This window comes from Aquarana catesbeiana, linkage group LG01 (genome assembly GCF_042186555.1).
Source record: "Aquarana catesbeiana isolate 2022-GZ linkage group LG01, ASM4218655v1, whole genome shotgun sequence".
NCBI lineage: Eukaryota > Metazoa > Chordata > Amphibia > Anura > Ranidae > Aquarana > Aquarana catesbeiana.
Genome location: NC_133324.1, coordinates 292,717,724 through 292,739,316, shown reverse-complemented (window position 1 = coordinate 292,739,316; position 21,593 = coordinate 292,717,724).

The following is a 21,593-nucleotide window of genomic DNA, read 5'->3' as shown; positions in this document are numbered from 1 at the left end:
AGAAAAGGTCCAAGACTTGGATACCGTTTTCTCAGTTAAAACAGAAATATGACCACCTGAAGATTGAGTATGACAAGATGAGAGGGGAACGTGATAAATTATTAGAGCAGTTGAAGGGGGTACAAGATGTACATTCTCCAGATCTGTTTTTGAATGCAAATGACACTTCTCTAGCAGTGGGGGTGAATTAGCTCCAAACTGTAAACATGTAAATAGTGTTTTGTTTTAACTTCAAACAACGTTTAAGGACCTTGCTAATTAGTTTTGTTGGAGAGTTTTTTTGTCTTTCAGATATTGACATTTAAATGACGGTGAATAGCAGAAGCACAGTCTGAAATTGCTGGCTAGTGGGGGAGAATTATGGGAGAAATGCTGAATAGACAACAAGGAATTATAAAGCATTCATGGACTCTCTCGAAATTCATCAAGCAATGGACCTTTTTTCTTTTTTCTTCAATGCCCTAATTTTTAATTTTTCTCCCTTTTCCTGATATATTTTGCTTTTCATTTTTTATTTTCTCTATGTTTTATTTCTTGAACTTTATCTTAAAACCAAAGAGAAGCATTTAAACCTAAAATAATTTTCATAACATCTGTACATATTACATAATGCGTATTGATCAATATATTTGACATCTAAGGTGAGATGCTGCACAATGGCTTGGCATAGCATAAATGATAGTATGTTGGGTGGTTTTCCTAAATTTACGAGGGGTGAGTGAAATTCATCACTCCAGTCATGATTTGAAACTTTGTTGAATCAGTTGTTTATAATATACTAAAGGCTATGACATATATGGATGAAAAAGACCTTTCTACCTTTCATGGTGAGAATACTGGCAAGAATTTCCACTGCCGCTTTGTCTGGATAGAAGATCTGATAAAAACTGATGTCAAGCTGATGCTATCTGAACCATCGTGTGGGGGTATATGTATATGTTGGTATACCATTCAGGTGGAATTATGGACTGAATGATCCAAGTAACTGCTCTATTGAAGGCAATGAGGAGTCGGCCTACAGCAAATTACAAAAGAAAATTGTGGCTGGCAATCAACAAATTCAGGTACTTGACAGGTACACAACAGGACATCATTGCTCAAATAGGAAATAAGCAGATGTGAATTGTAAAATGCTTGCAAGATGGACTCATGAATGTTAAGTGCAAGGAAATAGTTTGCAGCACAGTTTTTACTGCCGTATCCAAACCTTTTGACCTTGAAAGTGAGTGCTGGTACATTGATGGTTATTCTTACCATAAAGATGAAAGTAGAATGTTTGTGTAAAAGCATCTTTAAAAATGGAAAGCTTGAACCTGGAGATGAGAGAATCCTGGAATTATGTGGATTGGAGCTCCCAGAGCATACCAAGTTTACTTTCAGTGAGATGGTGAGAGATGTCAGGAAGTCAGACCGAAGAATGGACTGTGACATCAGCTCATCTTGGCGCAATTTTCAAGATCTTGATGTGATATAATAAGGCCTAACAGCTATATGGGCCACTGACGTTTACCAAATCCTTTTCCAGTCATCGTCTAAAGTTTTATATTATCTAATAACTGTTTCATGGGGATATTTTAGAGACTGATGAAGAGAGATGTAATAGGTTTCAACTTCATATTTTATATGAGCCATTGTAAAGCATTCAGTACCTTAACTCGTAATGATATTTTTTGTTGTTTGATTTATGGATCAGTTCTAGTAGTTAGAACCGACCCACGTGGGGGTATATGTTGTAATATGTTCACCGATTTATGTGGGACATTATATTATTATATGTATGTACACATACAGTCAATATTAACCAGGCCAGAATTCAGTTGACAATGGTTGATTTGTCCGAGCCAACTGAATTTTAACATAGCAAGGGGACAGCTGAAGATCCTTTGATGTGTTAATCTTATGCAAGTCTATTTGAACATCTCAAAGGGTGTTCAGGTGGTATCTGTTAATCTAATCTAATTACACTTATCTAAGGGGACTTGTTGATGTTGATATGCGGGAGTGCAAATTGGGGCGGTTTATGACTGCAGATGTTCACGGCTGGGAGTTGTTGTCTGTCTGAAAGACTAAAGTATATAAAAGACCTGAATGGAGATGGCCAATCAAATTGCTCAGCCATTCAATGTCTAGTGAATATAACATGGTGTTCAGTCTATAGTTTAAGTTAGGCTTATCTGTGTATGAACACACAGACCTAAGAAATGGGACTCTGAATAATATACTCTGCTGGATATTTTTGTCATCTGTGGACTTTGGACTTTGTTCTGTGTTGGAAGTCAATAAAGTGCATCTCTCTGGAAGAATTGGGTTGCTGCGGAAGAGTACTTACTAATGAATTATCATACCCACTCTACATCATATCACCCAGTATATATTAAATCATTACAGCCTGCAGTTAGATGCATCATTCAGATATCATTCTTTTCAGCCACCGATTCTGTGCACGATAAGAATGATCATAGCGGCAGTTCCGCCGCTTGATTGTTCTTATAGGCGACGGGAGGGGACGTCCCCCTCGCCGCCATCCGGTGCTTCTCCGGGCTCTCCCGTGCCATCGGGGGCCCGGAGAATGAATCGGCCGGCGCCAGATGTTGACGATAGGGATGACTGGTGATCAGATGGTCACCAGTCATCTCTATGACTGTGGGAGGCCCAGGCGCGTCGTTATGACTTTACGCCTGGGTACCCGGAAATAACCGAAGCCGCGATCGCGGCTGTCAGCATGAGATCGGTGAATTTTTTTTCTGATCTCATGCTTTCCAGCCTAGAGGAGAGATGTGGGGTCTTATTGACCCCACATCTCTCCATAAAGAGGACCCATCACATAGATTCCTATTACAAGGGATGTTTACAGTTCATGGACCTAAAACAGAGATGATCAAAGTAATTAATAGTTGTGACTTTACAACCACTTTAACATAGGACTCCACAACAGTGCAGTTAACTAGAGCCAAACACCCAACAAGATCCATTCCTGGTTTGGTTTGTCATCCCAGTAAAATGCCATCTAGTTGCACTTTGCTTAGCATAACCTCCCTTTTTTACTGCTTTATTGAATGCTCGTACACATTTCAAATGCTGTGTTCCATTGAGCAAATGTAGAAATAGGCATAGGGTTTGTTTTCTTCTTATTCCCCACATTTGATACTAAGTGTTTATATACAGTAAGTGTCAGCCTGATAATAAATAGAGACAATCAAAAGGATTAAAGAATCTGTCACTGAACTTGTATTAGGATTTAGGAATTTACCACGCTTAACCAATCATATGCAAAGCTGCTAACACTAAAAGAAACAAAGTCAAAGAAATATGTGAAAACACAGTGTAGCGCTAGAAAACCATCACAGAAACAGCATAATACAGTGCATTAAAAATGAATGAACAAAAAATAATTATGTATACTGAAAAACTGATGAAGTATAAAAAATTGATATTGATAAAGTCCAGTGACAAAAAAACAGTGAGAACGTAAATTCACCACTGTAGAGAGCTCATTAGAACAAATGTCCATAAATGTGAAGGGCTTAGGATCCACTCTTGAGGTGACACTTAGATAGTGGAATAAAAAGTGGCTGGCCATTGGGACGCCAGAGATAGTGTATCTTCCACCAAGAAAATAGGATATATACTCTTACCGGATGGAGTGGATTCGCATGCCAGCTGCAGTGAGTCAATCAGGCATGTATCGGCCAAAGCCTGGGAGTCCAACGCTGCACGGGACTTGATGGAACTGGAACCCAGTTGGAGATCGATCTGGATGTGGATAGTGGGTGAAAAGATGCTCTCACCCGGACCAGCATAAAGATGATGAAAAACAAAAAGGCTCCATATGGTGCAGGTCAAAAGGGGGATTTATTATAAAAAAAAGTACAAACATCGATTCACAGATGTATACAGAAACGTGATCACAAGGTTAAAAAGCAATGTGGGGAACAATGCATGCAAACATGTGTTTCGTCCCAATGGACTTCAACCAGGGCATATCGTAGCTCCCCCACATTGCCCATATTTATAAAATATCTGAATGATCTGATAATTGGGAGTGAAACGGCATAGCTCCACCCAGAGTAACAGAACCAGAAAACGTGGCCGCCAGCATGAGTTGCATGCCTCACTCTGAAAGCTGATGGGCGGAGGAGAATGTCTATGCAACTCCATATGAGACATCTGGGCCGTGCCCACGGAGGGGGCGTACCACTGTCATCACGTAATAGTGTGAACATGACGACGACCCTCCCACGAGACCCGCCAGAATCTCATAGGTCCATCCATCATGTGACTCCCCAAAGAGCATGTGAGCGTTATTGCCGTCATAGCGCGATGACATAATTATGTCACTAGATCAATGTGCTCCGGAACTCCAATGGGAAGCATTCAAGCCTCACTATGGATAATGAGCTGGCATGACTACAAATTGAGAGAAACAGATGGCGGTGACACTAAAAATGGATCTGAGACAGACCAGCATTTAAAACATGAATGTAATGAATTAGATAAGACTATAAAACCATAATAGAAAATAATACCCACACAAAGGTAGTCTTTAAGCATAATAAAATAGGATGATGAAACCATGCACACGTATAAGGCAAATGTAAAATGCTACAAAATGACTTATCATAGAGTGTATGTTCCATGAACAATTGATCTTTTTCTTAGAAACTATTCATAGATGTGTACAAGCAATATGATAAAATAAGACACGAAAATGAGTGGGTCATGCCTTATTAATGAAACAAGTTATGTCCCAATCAACGTTCATACCGAACGGTGAGTAGGACTTGAGTTCATGTGTCCAATACGTGTCAAGGAGAGATACCCCACGTAAGCAAGAATCTCCCCTCCAATGTGGAACAAATTGATCTATGATTTGGAATTGAGTACTAGTGGGGTCTTGGATACATGAACTCAAGTCCTACTCATCGTTTGGTATGAACATTGATTGGGACATAAATTGTTTCATTAACCAGGCGTTACCCACTTTTATCATATTGCGTGACCCACTTTTATCATATTGCCCCTCTGTAGGTGTGGCCCAGATGTCTCATATGGAGTTGCAGAGATGTTCTCTTCCACCCATCGCGTTTCAGAGTGAGGCGTGCAACTCACGCTGGCGGCCACGTTTTCCCGCTCTGTTACCGTTGGTGGAGCTATGTCATTTTACTCCCAATTATCAGATCATTCAGATATTTTATAAATATGGGTAATGTGAGAGAGCTACGATATGCCTATAGACTGGCCTCTCTTCCAATAACAACATTCTCTCTGCAGCATTAGGCAGATAGAACTACATGACACACTAGAGCAGGGATATGCAAGTAGGGATCTACAGCTGTTGCAGAACTACAACTCCCATGAGGCATAGCAAGACTCTGACAGCCAAAAGCATGACACAGAGAGGCAGAGGCATGATGGGACTTGTAGTTTTGCAACAGCTGGAGTTCTGCTAATTGCATATCTCTGCACTAGAGGCTCCATACTATGGCCTGCATTATATACAGTAAATAGGATGTAAATTATATACCATAATGTAGGATAATTCTGTATTGTACAGCAGAGTGCAGTATCCACTCCCTGTTATAAATAGCCCCCTTAATATGCAATTGCCACTGAAAAGTAGTTTGTTTAAATAATACAGCAGTGTTGGATTCTACATTTAAGATTATTCATGATTTCTTCCATTTTCAGTACAGTTGTGTAGTGCGACTTGGTTGTGTTTTGGATGTAATTTGCTTATTCTAGGGGGTCAAAATCGCGCTGAAATCTCTTTAAAGTAGTACAGGACCCTTTTCCAAAATTGCATCATGCTGTGTTGCATTGATGTGAATGGGCACCCTTGAAAACAATGTGATTCCCATTATCATGTGATTCTGTGTGACTCAAATCACATCTGAAACCACATTAGTGTGAATCAGGCCTGAATGCTATCAGTACTTTCTATTGGTGAACTGTAGGACATTTCTGATTATTTATATGGAAACAGTACATATTATTCATGGGGTGTTATTGTATACTCATTTATTAATTGTTGCTTCACTTATCTATTGTTTATTGGTGAGTAGAGCTGTATATTTACTTTGCATTGTACAAGGCCACAATGTACTGTTTTTTAAAGAGTTCTGGGTTTTAGTTTCTCTTCTCACCTGCTAAATGTTAAAATTTAATTTTTTGGCAGCATTTTGCTGCAGCAAAAATACCATACTTAAAATTCTAGTGATAACAAAGCAGAGAAATATTTTGTTTCCTTTTCGTTGTGATATTAAAAGAGAGAATTAAACACATTAAATCATTATCACTGAGAAAACTAGAAGCACATCAAGAAGACAAATGCCTAGGCAACTGCTGATGTCTGTTCTTTGCTGTAGTCATTCTTTTATATAGAATTTTAATAGAGAGTATGCATCAAATAAATATCCGATCATTAAACACATTTATCTTATTGATTCACATCTTAATCTATACAGTATCTGCAATTCCAATTCCTACCAAGTGCTTTGTTTCATCTAGGAGAAGGTCGCTAGGTTAGTGAACTGAACTCTGTTACATACAAAAACAGAGCATTAGAAAGATTAATCAGATTTCTGTTTTTCTCATAAAGACATACTTTACAATGTATGTATAAACCAATTCAGATTCACTTTGATGCATTCCCCAGCATTAATGTATATTCAACAGAAAAACTGCAAGATGAATTTGATATTGGCAAATATTTTACCTGGTAAACATTGGTGATTAATAAACAGTATGTTGATGAATGTGTGTTGAATGAAGTGAACTTACAGTCAATCTTTAAAGTGGTATTAAATTCAAAACCAAAAATGTATTATATTGCAACTTACCAATCATAAGATGTGGGGGCTGCATCAGTTTTCTTTTCTTTGGCTTTTATCCCTCTGTTTTTACCTTATGATCTGACCAGTAACATACCTCCTCTATTATTCAGACACAACTCTCCAGGAGTGAGTACAGGGGGCACAGCAGACAGCAGCATTGTCAGTCTGGGGGGGGGGGGGGGGCGTTATATGTATTAGCAGGTTCATATACACTAACAAACTGATGCCAAAACTCCATTTCATACTTTATAATTAGTTACAGCAAAGTTTTTTTTTTCTTGGGGATAAAGGTTTTACATGAATAAATAAAAGCTGATCATTTTTTACACCCCTGCCAGCGTCAAATCGTTTGTCTCATCCATGTAAACTGATACATTCTGCTGGAGAGTTCGTGCTTTTGAAAAACAACAGACTTGCTAGCTGGATCACCAGATTAAAATTGAAGAAACAGCCTAAAAAAAGAAAATGAATGCATCAATCACATTTAAATATTGGCAAGCTGCAATATAATACATTTTTGCTTTTGGATCTAATTGCATCAACGGTGACCTGTATTTTTCTACAACAATGGTGTGATGTATGGTGCAGTGCAGTGACATGAACAAAGTGTAATTCTTTAACAATTCAAGCTGGAAAAAAAAAGAGCAAGCACCTTGCTGAAGCCAGCACTGTACTATCCTGCATGGCAAAACACATGCTCATAAGTGTGTGCCGCCTATTGCATTGGGGTGTGCACCCCAAAACTCAAACACACACACATTTTATGATATACAGTGTATATATATATATATATATATATTGCAGCCATTTGCTAAAATCATTTAAGTTCATTTTTTTTCCTCATTAATGTACACACAGCACCCCATATTGACAGAAAAACACAGAATTGTTGACATTTTTGCAGATTTATTAAAAAAGAAAAACTGAAATATCACATGGTCCTAAGTATTCAGACCCTTTGCTGTGACACTCATATATTTAACTCAGGTGCTGTCCATTTCTTCTGATCATCCTTGAGCTGGTTCTACACCTTCATTTGAGTCCAGCTGTGTTTGATTATACTGATTGGACTTGATTAGGAAAGCCACACACCTGTCTATATAAGACCTTACAGCTCACAGTGCATGTCAGAGCAAATGAGAATCATGAGGTCAAAGGAACTGCCTGAAGAGCTCAGAGACAGAATTGTGGCAAGGCACAAATCTGGCTAAGGTTACAAAAAAAATTCTGCTGCATAAAGCTCCTAAGAGCACAGTGGCCTCCATAATCCTTAAATGGAAGACATTTGGGAGGACCAGAACCCTTCCTAGAGCCAAACTGAGCTATCGGGGGAGAAGAGCCTTGGTGAGAGAGGTAAAGAAGAACCCAAAGATCACTGTGGCTGAGCTCCAGAGATGCAGTCAGGAGATGGTAGAAAGTCAACCATCACTGCAGCCCTCCACCAGTCAGGGCTTTATGGCAGAGTGGCCCGAAGGAAGCCTCTCCTCAGTGCAAGACACATGAAAGCCTGCATGGAGTTTGATAAAAAAAGACCTGGAGGACTCCAAGATGGTGAGAAATAAGATTCTCTGGTCTGATGAGACCAAGATAGAACTTTTTGTCCTTAATTCTAAGCGGAATGTGTGGAGAAAACCAGGCACTGCTCATCACCTGTCCAAAACAGTGAAGCATGGTGGTGGCAGCACCATGCTGTGGGGGGTGTTTTTCAGCTGCAGGGACAGGATGACTGGTTGCAATCGAGGGAAAGATGAATGTGGCCAAGTACAGGGATATCCTGGACGAAAACCTTCTCCAGAGTGCTCAGGACCTCAGACTGGATGGAAGGTTTACCTTCCAACAAGACAATGACCCTAAGCAAAAGCTAAAATAACGAAGGAGTGGCTTCACAACAACTCTGTCACTGTTCTTGAATGGCCCAGCCAGAGCCCTGACTTAAACCCAATTGAGCATCTCTGGAGAGACCTAAAAATGGCTGTCCACCAACATTTACCATCCAACCTGACAGAACTGGAGAGGGTCTGCAAGGTGGAATGGCAGAGGATTCCCAAATCCAGGTGTGAAAAACTTGTTGTATCTTTCCCAAAAAGACTCATGGCTGTATTAGATCAAAAGGGTGCTTCTAGTAAATACTGAGCAAAGGATCTGAATACTTAGGACCATGTGATATTTCAGTTTTTCTTTTTTAAGAAATCTGCAAAAATGTCAACAATTCTGTGTTTTTCCTGTCAATATGGGGTGCTGTGTGTACATTAATGAGGAAAAAAATGAACTGAAATTATTTTAGCAAATGGCTTCAATATAACAAAGAGTGAAAAATTTAAGGAGGTCTGAATACTTTCCGTCCCCACTGTATATATATATATATATATATATATATATATATATATATATATATATATATATATATATACAGCCATGGCCAAAAATATTAGCACCCCTGCCTTCCTGTCAGATAATGCATCACTTCGCTCAATATATTGTTGCAATTACAAATGTTTAGACATTCTCATGTTTATTTATTTTGTTTGTATTGGTATGTGTCAGAAACAATGAATCAGACTGAGACAGAAGTACAGTTAAATCACACTTGTTTAATGATAATAATAAAAAGGTAAATAGAGTAAACATAGTCAAAACATAGTCAGAGTTCAGGAACCAGATAGTCAGACTAGCCAAGATGTCAGGGAGCCAGAGATGAGTGTAGTAGAACAGCAAGCAGGATCTGGAGCCAGAAGAAATGTCAGCCAAGCAAGTCTAACAGGAACACAGGAGAGCGTCTCTAGAGATGTGACCAAGGGGAAGGCAGAGATCATCTGGGCTGGATGGCTTTAGTAGGCAGGACTGACAAGCAGGATATCATCAACAGGTGAGTCAGTGTGGAGAGAAAGGAGCTGGCAATTAGCTGACAGCTGAGCGGCCAGCTTTGAGAAGGAAGGGCTGAGCCCAGCCCTGACAGTACCCCCTCCTCAATGACCCTTCCCCCTCGGAGGACCACCAGGCTTGAGGGGAAGAGTCTTTGGAAATCACGGAGGAGGACAGGGACATGTACGTCCAAGGATGAGACCCAAAAGCATTCCTCCGGACAGTACCCTTTCCAATGCACCAGGTACTATGGCCCACAAAACCTACGGGAGTCAACAATGGACTTCAAACGCCTCATGGTTCTCAACCTGTACAGGGTGAGGACGAGGCACCGAGGTGGTAAAGTGGTTGCAGACCAAAGGTTTTAATAAGGAGACATGAAAGACATTTGAGATACGCATATTAGAAGGAAGGTCTAATGCGTAAGCCACTGGGTTAATCCTCCGAAGAATACAGAAAGGCACAATAAACTGAGGTGCGAACTTCAGAGAGGGAACACGAAGTTGGAGGTTGTGAGATGACAGGCAGACCCTGTCCCCAACCTAGAGGGAAGGCGCAGGCAGGCGTCTGGAGTCAGCATGGAGTCTGTACCTATCATTAGCATGTCACAAAGCCTCCTGGACTTGTGCCCAAGTGGAACGAAGACCATGCAGATGCTCCTCTAATGCAGGAATCAGGAATAGTCTATGGAACAAACTAGTCAGGCAACATGGAAGGTTGAAAACCATAGTTTGCCATAAACGGGGACAATGGGGAAGCAGAATTCAAGGCACTATTGTGAGCAAACTCCGCTCACGGTAAGAGGTCTGACCAGTTGTTATGATGGTCAGAAATATAGCAACGTAGGAATTGCTCCAAGGACTGATTGGCTCGTTCTGCAGCCTCATTAGACTGCGGGTGATGTGCAGAGGGGAAAGCAAGCTGAATTCCCAAATGTGCACAAAAGGCTCACCAGAACCAGAACACAAACTGACTACCCCTGTCCGAGACAATCACCTTGGGTAGCCCATGTAAGCGAAAGATCTCCCGAGCAAAAATGGAAGCCAGTTCCTTAGAAGTGGGCAACTTCTTAAGTGGAATACAATGTGACATTTTTGAGAACCAGTCAACCACCATAAGGATACCTGTGTTGCCCTGGGAGTTGGGTAACTCCACAATGAAATCCATAGACAGGTGGGTCCAGGGCCTCTTTCCATTGGGTATGGGTTGAAACTAGACAAGAAAAGAGCCCATCACGCCCTTCTGGGAGAGAGGCGTTTAGCCTCAGACAAGAATGTGAGATTCTTAAGGTCAGTAAAAATGAGAACCAGCACAGTGGTACCTTTGAGGAGATGTCTCTATTCTTTCAGGGCTAAAATGATTGCTAACAGCTCTCTGTCACCAATCTCGTAATTGCACTTCGCAGGTGACAATTTCTTGGAAAAGAAACCAGCTTATCTAAGGGACACCAAGCACTTGATTCAGGAATTGAATAACATTAAAATCAGGCCAGATCAAAAATATGTTAGCCACAGCAGACGTCTCGTCTTTGTATACAAGCATAGGCCATCAGGAGGCCATACAAGCCTCAAGATGGGCCATGGATAGATATAGCAATATCATTTCTAGAAAATATTTATTTTAAGATGTTTGGCATTTGGTTTACAACACAATTATTTTTGGTATAACTCAGAATTTTATAGGCAACTTAATGGTATTGCAATGGGTGCTAAATATGCCCCAAGCGTGGCTAATATTTTTATAGCCGAATGGGAGGAATATGCGGTGCACTCAAATATCCCCCACAATTGATAATGTATTGAAGATTTATAGATGATTGTATAATATTATGGAATGGGGATGAAAATAAGGAATTTTTTGAAAAACTGAATGACAATCAAAAAAATATCAAGCTTACCTATGAAATCAGTAACACATCTATACATTTCCTGGATCTGGATATACAATTAACTAAGAATGGATTCCTAACAAAAACTTTTTCTAAACCAGTCAAGAGGAATAGTTATATCCCTGTGAACAGCTGTCACTTTGATCCCTGACTGATTAACATTCCGAAGGGGCAACTAATACGTCTAAGAAGAAATTGCACTGATAAAAGCACTTTTTTGGAACAAGCTAATATTATTGGAAGGAGATTTGTTCAAAAAGGGTATAATAATGATTTTATAGAAGATAAAATCAAGGAGGTATCGGAGCTCTCAAGGGAAGAATTATTTAGAGACAAACAAAGAAAACCACACAGTACCAAGAGATTCTTATGATTCTGGATTATAATATTCAGCATAGGCAAATCGAGCATATATTTAAAGAGCATTGGTTACTACTTTTAGCGGATCACCAATTACGTAGTATTTTACCAGAGAAACCAAAATTTGTTTATAGAAAGGCACCAACTTTAAGGGATTTAATAGAGAAAAATGTTTTGGACCCTCCAAAAATCTCACAGGGGTTCACATTTTTTCAAGGAAAGGGTTTCTTTCCATGTAAAAGATGCTATGCTTGTAGAAATACAAAGCAAAATGGTCAAAAATGCATCAATTTCACATCTACCAGTAAAAACAAAGATTTTGAAATCAAAGATTTTGTGTCATGTAGAACTGGGGGGGTGATGTATGTATTAAAATGTCTGTGCTCCCTACAGTATGTGGGAAGAACGAAACGCCCTATGTGGAAATGCATTCGGGAGCACATACAGAATATTGAAAAAGGTTTTCCAAAACACAGTGTGTCACGCCATTTTGCTCTATATCATGACAAAGACCCTGCGTTATTGAAGTTTTGTGCCATTGACAAATATAAACCGCACTGGCGGGGTAGTAATAAAGTGAGAGAATTAAGTAAAAACGAATCAAAATGGATTTTTGAAATGGGGACTCTTGCACCTTTTGGCTTAAATATAGATTTTGATATAAATTGTTGACATCTGCTCCTCCAAAACAAGTTCTAATATTTTAAAATATTTTTAATAATTTTATTATATATTTTTAAAATATTTTTGTCAAAAAATTATTTTAGTGATTTTTTAGCGTCTTTCTAGCATCTTTCTACCTCATACGCATCCATTTACCCTTAGTTCATTAGAGGATGATTATGTAGAAATGAAATTCCATTGGTTCACCACTGGAGGGAGTTCCTAGGTTATATCTGCTTACTTCATGTATTTAAATGGGTCTTAGGGTAGAGTTGCAATTATGTTTTTAAATATATGTTTTATTGTAAAGATTATGTATCTATATGTATTAAATTGTTACTTTGTATGGATATTATGTTGTTTGAATGTAGTGCAGAATGCATATAGCAGCATGATGATGCATTACACTCCCTGGTCACTATGGCAACCGGCATGCACACTATAAATGCTAAGCAAGGTCGTCACATGGTCACCTTTAAAAAAGTCACGTTTCTAGTGATGAAACCGATTGGGAGCAGCCAGTGACGAGCAGTGCTGTGTGTACACTGTTGGAGTGTGAGGAGATCCCAGCTGTTAGCTGTATGCAACTCACCTTACCAGGAGCGCTTGTAACGCCATGGCAAACTGATCCATGCAGTGATCCTGCTCATCCAATCTGAAAAAAATATTACCAACAAGTGGATTGACTGCATCTTCTGAATTCATTGCCTTTGCCTACTGTCAGAAACCATGAATCAGACTGAGACAGAAGTACAGTTAAATCATACTTGTTTAATAAAAATAATAAAACGGTAAGCAGAGTAAACATGGTCAAAACACAGAGTTCAGGAACCGGAACGGATAGTCAGGCAAGCCAAAATGTCAGGGAGCCAGAAATGAGCGTAGTAGAACAGCAAGCAGGATCTAAAGCCAAAAGGAATGTCAGTCAAGCAAGTATTTAACAGGAACACAGGAGAGCATCTCTAGAGATGTGACCAAGGCGAAGGCAGAGATCATCTGGGCTGAACGGCTTAAGTAGGCAGGACTGACGAGCAGGATATCATCAACAGGTGAGTAACTGTGGAGAGAAAGAAGGTGGCAATTAGCTGACAGCAAAAAGCCAAATTGGACAAATGCCACGCAAAACTCCAAAAATAAACAAAGAAGTAATTGCATTCTAAGTTTGTGATGCTCCTGTAATTTGTAATTAAACTTACCTGTATCAAATAACAGGTGCTGACAATATAGAAATCACACCGGTAACCAGTTAAAATTGTGAAAAACTGACTCAACCTTTCTACTGTGTGTCTCTGTGTGCCACGCAGAGCATGGAGAAGAGAAAAAGCAGCAAAGAATTGTGTGATGATTTGAGAACAAAAATTGTGGAAAAGCATGAACAATCTCAAGGTTACAAGTCTATCTTCAGCGATCTTAATGTTCCTGAGTCCACTGTGCGCAACATTGTCAAGAGGTTTACAGTCCATGGCACTGTAGCTAATCCCTCTGGACATGAGTGAAAGAGAGCAATTGATCAAAGACTGTAACAAAAGATTGTTTGATTGGTGGATAAAGAACCTCAATAAACTTCCAGACAAATTCAATCTGACCTTCAGGCACAGGGTACAACTGTGTCAGCTCACACTACACGTCACCATCTGAATGAAAAGGGATGCTATGGTAGGAGACCCAGGAGGACCCCACTGCTAACACAAAAACATAAAAATGCCTAAGCCCAATTTTGCAACTTTGACATGTGTTAGTAAAACCATACATATCATAAAAACTACTTTGTGCATCCAAGTGGATTATACCTAGTTTTTTAACTGGCCCAAAATAGTAAAAATATATATATATATATATTTTAATTTAAATGTATATTTCTTTCTACTACCATAACCTATCACCAAAAAACAACCCAAAATAAATTCTCCTGCTCCTGACAATCACAGTGATACCACATATGTGTATGTTAGTTGTTATTTCTATCTGTAGTACAGCCCAGAAACAATAGTGCACATTTTGCTTGTTTTATACTACTAAAAACACACTGACACTGACATTAACAGACACTGATACTAAACTATTAACTAACACTATTAAAAAAAAATCCTGCCCAAAAAAATACTGACCCTGACCTTGACCTTTGATGCTGGCCTTGAACCAAACACTAACCCTGGGATGACCTACAGTATATGAAACCTTGGTCTAGGTACTTATTTATTTTTAATTTTGTTTAATTATTATTTTCTCTACACACCAATCGTTAGAACCCAGGGCTTTTGGTGAGACCCCGATCTCTGTGCACAAAGGAAGATGCGCAAATATACGGCCCCATGGAAAAAGCCCAGTCCAGTGGAGCCGCATATTAGCTTACGGTTGGCGTGAAGGGGTTAAATTGGGAGTGGCAATAATTTTTCCAGTCCATTTTTGGAGTTTTGCATGGAATGTGTCAGATTTGGCTTTTTGTTTCTCCACTTTTTTATGTAATACCAATACAAACAAAAGAAATAAACATGAGAATACCTAAACATTTGTAATTGCAACAATTTTGTGGGCGAAATGGTGCATTATCTGACAGAAATGCAGGGGTGCCAATAATTTTGGCCATATTGTATATATATTCTGCTCAGCACACATGTGACACATCACCAGAAGAAGGCAAGCCCAGCGCGATCTCCAGGGCTGTCGCATCCCCATCCCGCCTACTCAAACTTAATTGCAGTACTAAAACTTAAAGGCCTGCCATTTCTTAAATGTTCTACAGTACAATTTCATGTCCCAATTGGTGGATTCTCCGACTAGATGTAATGCATTGCTAGTTTTTTTTTATAACAAATGATACAGATCTGATTGCAGATGTGGAAATATGGGACAACTTGGGAACTAGCTACCACAGAATTATTACATTCTGCATAAATCAAAGGAAAGGGAGGCACAAGGGTGACACGGGGACAAGAACACTAAATTTCAAAAGAACAAACTTTTCTAAACTGTGCTCAATGTTGCAGGATATTAAATGGGACCAAATCCTTGAAACAGGGAACACAGAGGAAAAATGGGAACGCTTCAGGAAATATTAAATAAATTTATCACCGAGTGCATTCCAAGGGGTAATAAATATAGAAGAACAAAGGTTAAACCTGTGTGGCTGAATCAAAATGTAAAATGTCATATTAAGGACAAAAAAATGGCCGTTAAAAAGTACAAAGCGGAGGGGACATTGTCTGCATTCCAACAATACAAGGAATGCAATGTGAGGTGTAAGAATGCAATCAGGGCTGCTAAAAAAGACTATGAGAGACAAATAGTGGAGGAGAATAAAAATAATCCCAAGAAGTTTTTAAATATATTAACAGTAAAAAGGTGGGGTCGGAGCACAAAGGCCTCATAAAGGACGGGGAAGGGAAGATGGTTACAGATGACAAGGATAAGGCAGCTGTGCAAAATTTTCTCTTCTCTTCGGTCTTCACACAGGAAATGGAGGGGCATACCGACCATGACAGTATTGTTAGTAACACGTCACAGGATCAACCCCTGTGGCTAACAGAGGCCGGTGTCCGGAAAGGATTAGAGAAGTTTCACATAAATAAATCACCAGGACCAGATGCCTTACACCCAAGAGTCCTTAAGGTTATAGCCAGACCTCTATTCATAATCTTCATGGACAGCATACTGACAGGAGTGGTACCAGCTGATTGGCGAAAAGCCCACGTGGTACCAATATTAAAAAAAAGGCAGAGATCTATTCATGGGAATTATAGGCCTGTCAGTCTAACGTATCTAATTTGTAAACTATTTGAGGGGATGATAAGGGATCATATCCAAGAAATTGCTGAAGAAAACAGTATCATTAGCAGTAATCAGCAGGGGTTTACAAGCTCTTGCCAAACCAACCTATTACCATCTACGAGGAAGTGAGCTGCCATCTGGACAAAGGTAGGCAGGTGGATGTGGTATATCTGGATTTTGCAAAAGCATTTGATACAGTCCCCCAAAAATGCTTAATTTACAAGTTGAGGTCTGTAGGCATAGACAATAAGGTTTGTTCTTTGATAGAAAACTGGCTATGGGGTCATGTCCAATGGGTTGTAATAAATAACCTATACTCAGAATGGTCTAGAGTGGCTAGTGGGGTACCCCAAGGCTCTATCCTGGTACCAATTATGTTTAATTTATTTATAAATGATATAGAGGTGTTTGCTCAGAACACAAAAATATGCAAGGCAATAACAACACAGCAGGATATAGAAACTTTATAAGAGGACCTGAATAAATTAATGGAGTGGGCTAATGCAAGGCGAATTAAGTTTAACATTAAAAAATGTAAGATAATGCATTTGGGAGGTAAAAATATAACCGCAAGTTACTCTCTAGGGGGAGAATCTCTAGGGGCTTCCAGGATGGAGAAGGATCTAGGGGTCCTAGTAGAAGACAGATTGAGCAATAGCATGTAGTGTCAAGCTGTGGCTTCCAAAGCCAGTAGAATATTAGCATGCATTAACAAGGTAATTTACTCCAGAGATAAAACTATAATCCTGCCACTTTGTAAGACTTTGGTTTGGCAGCATCTGGAATATTCCCACCAGTTATGGTTACCTTCCACTTTGGTGGGATGCTGGAGAGAGTCTGGAGAAGGGCAACAAAATTAATATGGGGACTGGAGGACCTTAATTATGAGGAACAAATGCAAGCGCTAAATTTATTCTCCCTGAAGAAGAGACGCTTGAGAGGAGATGTGATAGCGATATAAAAATATCTCAACGGTGATCCCAGCGTAAGTATGAAACTTTTCAGTCCCATCGAGTGTAAGAGGACACGGGGCCACACAATGAGGCTGGAAGAGAAGCTGTATAACCTTAAGCTGCGTAGCGTTTTTTTCACTGTCAGGGTGATAAGGATGTGGAACTCCGTTCCACAATCGGTGGTGTCGGCAGGAAGTATGGATAGTTTTAAAAGACTCTTGGATGGGCATCTTAGCGAAAACAATAGACGGGATATGGCAAGCTATTTTCTAAGTGTGCACACACACACCTACCTGGGTTGAACTGGATGGACTGTTGTCTTTATTCAACCTTACCAACTATGTAACTATGTAAAAGAAAGCAAGGAGGAGGCAGGCTCCATCTTGGGGATGTTCCTGCAGTCCTCCTGATACCTGGGAGTGCCTGAAACTGCTGGGGGAGGACATTCATCCAAGTAATGTGCATGTAATCCAGGACAGTTGCCAACTATGGGTGATTAGGGTGTGCCCAGGCACATCTGGCACACCCTGTGTACATGCTCTTTACCATGCAATGGTTACCTAGTGTTAATTTGTCCCTAGCAGGGTATTTTTTCAGTGAAAACGCGGGGGAACGTAGTGCCGGCACCTTCAGCACCTCCAGCACTGAATGTATGTAATGACAAGGGGTGCCGGGGTGGGTTGGAGGGTCTATTGTTGCTGGAGCGGATCTATTTTTGAGTGGTGGTCTATTGTTTCTTGTGGGTCAATTATTGCTGGAAGAGATCTACTATTGATGGAGGGGTCTATTGTTGCTGGCTGCTGGATAGTCTATTGATGCTGGCTGCTGGGAGATCTGTTGTTGCTGCTGGGTGGTATTTTGTTGCGGGGATTCATTATTGCTAGGGGGGTCTATTGTCTCTGAGTGAATCTAAAGAAATAGTGGAAGAAACCTGCGCTAATGAGCCAAACGTGATAAAAGATTAAATTCACAAGGATGCAGCTGCAAAAAAAACTCCAAATATCCATGAAGTGATAAACATATAAATAAAAAATTTTGTGCGCTAGCAATAATGTGATTAAGGAAAAAATGCCTAGGAGACACAATGTGTGTGTGAATCACAGCAAAAATAAAAGTGACAGATGTATGAAATCCTTAATCAAGGGTCCAACAAAATATTTACATATTCTAAATATAAATTATAAATAATCACACATCCAAATAACACCTATAATCAGTCCATGAATAGATTCAACAAATAAGGTAGAGAGAAAAAGTCCATTTAATATATCTCATCACAAAATCAGGAAAATAATGAGCTGAAGGGACTATTTCCGGATACACATTGATTGCAGGAAAAGGAGTAATAGATGTACGCTTACCCCAATCATTGGACCTCCTCTGTGGCAAGGTCGTATGGGCTTGCAGATATAGCCCTCTGCAGGGACAGATGGGAAGTTGATGTCCGGGTCTTGTCAGCGTGTGCCACCGACTCCAATCTAACTGCTCCAACATCAGAGGGGGGACTCAGGAGTGGAAGAGTCCATATTTAAGAAAAAGCACAAGGAGAAGAACTCCAATAGTGTAATAACGTTGGGGATTTATTGGTTAAAATAAACCACAGGTATATATATAAAAAATTCAAATAGGAAAAAATATTTCTCTAAAAAAACTGGCATAAAACAAAGGCTGAACGCCCGTCCAAATAGGAAATTCAGAACACGTGATGGCAAGCACTGCGAGGCCACGCCCTACATGTTTCGTCATACGTGAGGTCTTCTACGGGGCACGGGCGACGCAATGAACCATCACCTTATATATAAATAAACAGAGTGTAACCACGCCCCGTCTCCGCCCATGTCCGTCATTCGACAGGGCATGCGCAGAGATTCCAAGCCGTCATTGAAGACCGCCTTCAGGGCGGAACATAAACAATAAACCAAAACGAAAAACCAAACAAAACAAAAATACATCCAAGCCTCATTTTGGCGCCAGCCCGTCATGCGACCGGGCATGCGCAAAGATATACCAAGCCTCAGTCTGGCTATCATTGAAAACCTCCTATAGAGGCGGGCTGTGATTGGAAAACCGGAAAGACTCGAGCGTGTACCCTGGATTAAAAATAGGGAAAAACATCCATGGCACGCCGGGAACTTCCGGTATCTAATAAGTAAAAATGAATTTAAAAAAACTTAACACCGCAATTAACCTCCCTGGCGGTATGATTATTTCGGATTTTAGGTGCTGAAAGCGGTACAATTATTTTGCATGGAAATTTGGCGTTTTATATTGTAGGTCTGTAAATCTTAACAATAACACACTTAAATCTGTCCAAACCAGAGTCTAGTAGATATCCCGGGTATGATAAAGTTTGAAACACAAAAACATAAATTATAATATAATAAATAAAAATAAATAATTAAAAAAAATTAAAAAAAATAGTAATAAAATAAATTTCCCCACAATTCACTATCGCTCAATTCTGCAAGTGATTCTAATTTACTATCGCTGTTTTCTAGCTGGTCTAAAGCCACTTTTGACGTAAAGGGACACTTTTTGGTTGCTATGGACAATCTCCAGTTTCCAGGCAGAAAGAACAGTGTATATCATGTAAAACTGCATGCAGGGCATGGGCCAGAGCACTGGGGACAAAAGGGATGTGAAATCATTTCATACAGTACTGTAATCTGTAAGATTACAGTACTGTATGTGTTATGATTTTGACATTTTTTTGAATTTGCCGCCAGGCTCCGCCCCCGTGCGTCGCGCCGCTCGCAGGGAACGGAGCCTGGCATGGAGAGGCTTCGGAGGAGGACGGAGCCCTCGGACACTGCGGGGGACATCGCAGGATCCCGGGGACAAGGTAAGTAACACCGCCCCAGGATCCTGCAATGCGATCCCGAGTGTGGCTCGGGGTTACCACTAATGGTAATGAATTTTAACCCCGAGCCACACTCGGGAATACCGCCAGGGAGGCTACAGCTAAAAAGACTGCTTGAGTAGTACATATATTATGCATGTCTACAATCTTAAAGTGCACCATCCACTTAATATAGTGAAAAAAGTTATAATGCACTATACATCTAAAAATAAAGATAAAATTAAAATAAAATAAAAATAAAGTTTAACTAAAAATGAAAATGCCCTGAAACATATAAAAAAGTGTGCAAATTTATTAGTTAAGTTGTATATGGACAAAGTCATATTAGAAATGGAACCATTAAGTCTTTGGAATTTAACCTAAAGGGTTTAAAATTCAACCTGACAGCCAGAGCGGGCCTCGGCATATCCCTTTACAATTTCCAACTTAAGGGAGGAGACAATAAAAACTTAAGGATATAATGAAGCAATCCGAATGGTCATAAACCTCCTCAAAATGAGGCTCCAATTACCTTATACAGATAATTACGGTTACGAGGGACATATAGAATATTATGTCTGAAGTTTCCATCATGCGTTATCAATAAACGCATTGATTTCAATATCGACATTAAGCCCTCGTGGTTTGAGACACCCAATTTTATATATCCAACCCATTTCCAGCTTGGATATGGCTCGTCTCTTAGGCCCTCCTCTCCAAGGTACACTCAATCTATCGATACCCACAAATTGAGTGCCCTTGGGGTCTTTATCGTGTACATTAAGGTAGTGTTTAGATACCGGGTGGCCTATGAACCCTCTCCGAATATTACTAATGTGTTCGTTTAACCTGACCTGAAGCGGGCGGACCGTGCGCCCCACATATTGGAACCCGCACGGACAGGTTAAAAGATACACCACATGGGTAGTAGAACATGTAATGAACGATTTTATTGGGAAGGTTTGTGAAGTACTGATGGAATGAAAATGTGTCACCTTCCGATCTTTGATGGCGTTAACAGTACAAACCGCACATTTTCTACATTTGTAGTACCCAACTAAATTCTGAAAAAACATTGGTTTCCTTATTGGAGGGTCGCATACACTAGGAGCCACCGATGCCCTAATGGATGGTAATCCCTTAAAAACCACCTGGGGTTTCTCAGGGAGTAGGGGACCTAGTATATTGTCATTTTTGACAATATGCCAATATTTGTGTATCAATTTTCTTATTGTAAAATGTTGATAAGAGTAATTGGTTACAAATGGGCAAATAAGGTCTTTCTTAGTGGTATTCCCTATTGCTGTTTGATCTCTTAATAAGGATTCTCTATCTAGTTTTTCCACCTCCTCAACTCTCTCTCTTAAAAAAGAGGCGTCATAGCCCTTTTCAAGGAATCGCTCTGTGAGGACCTGGGACTGAATCCT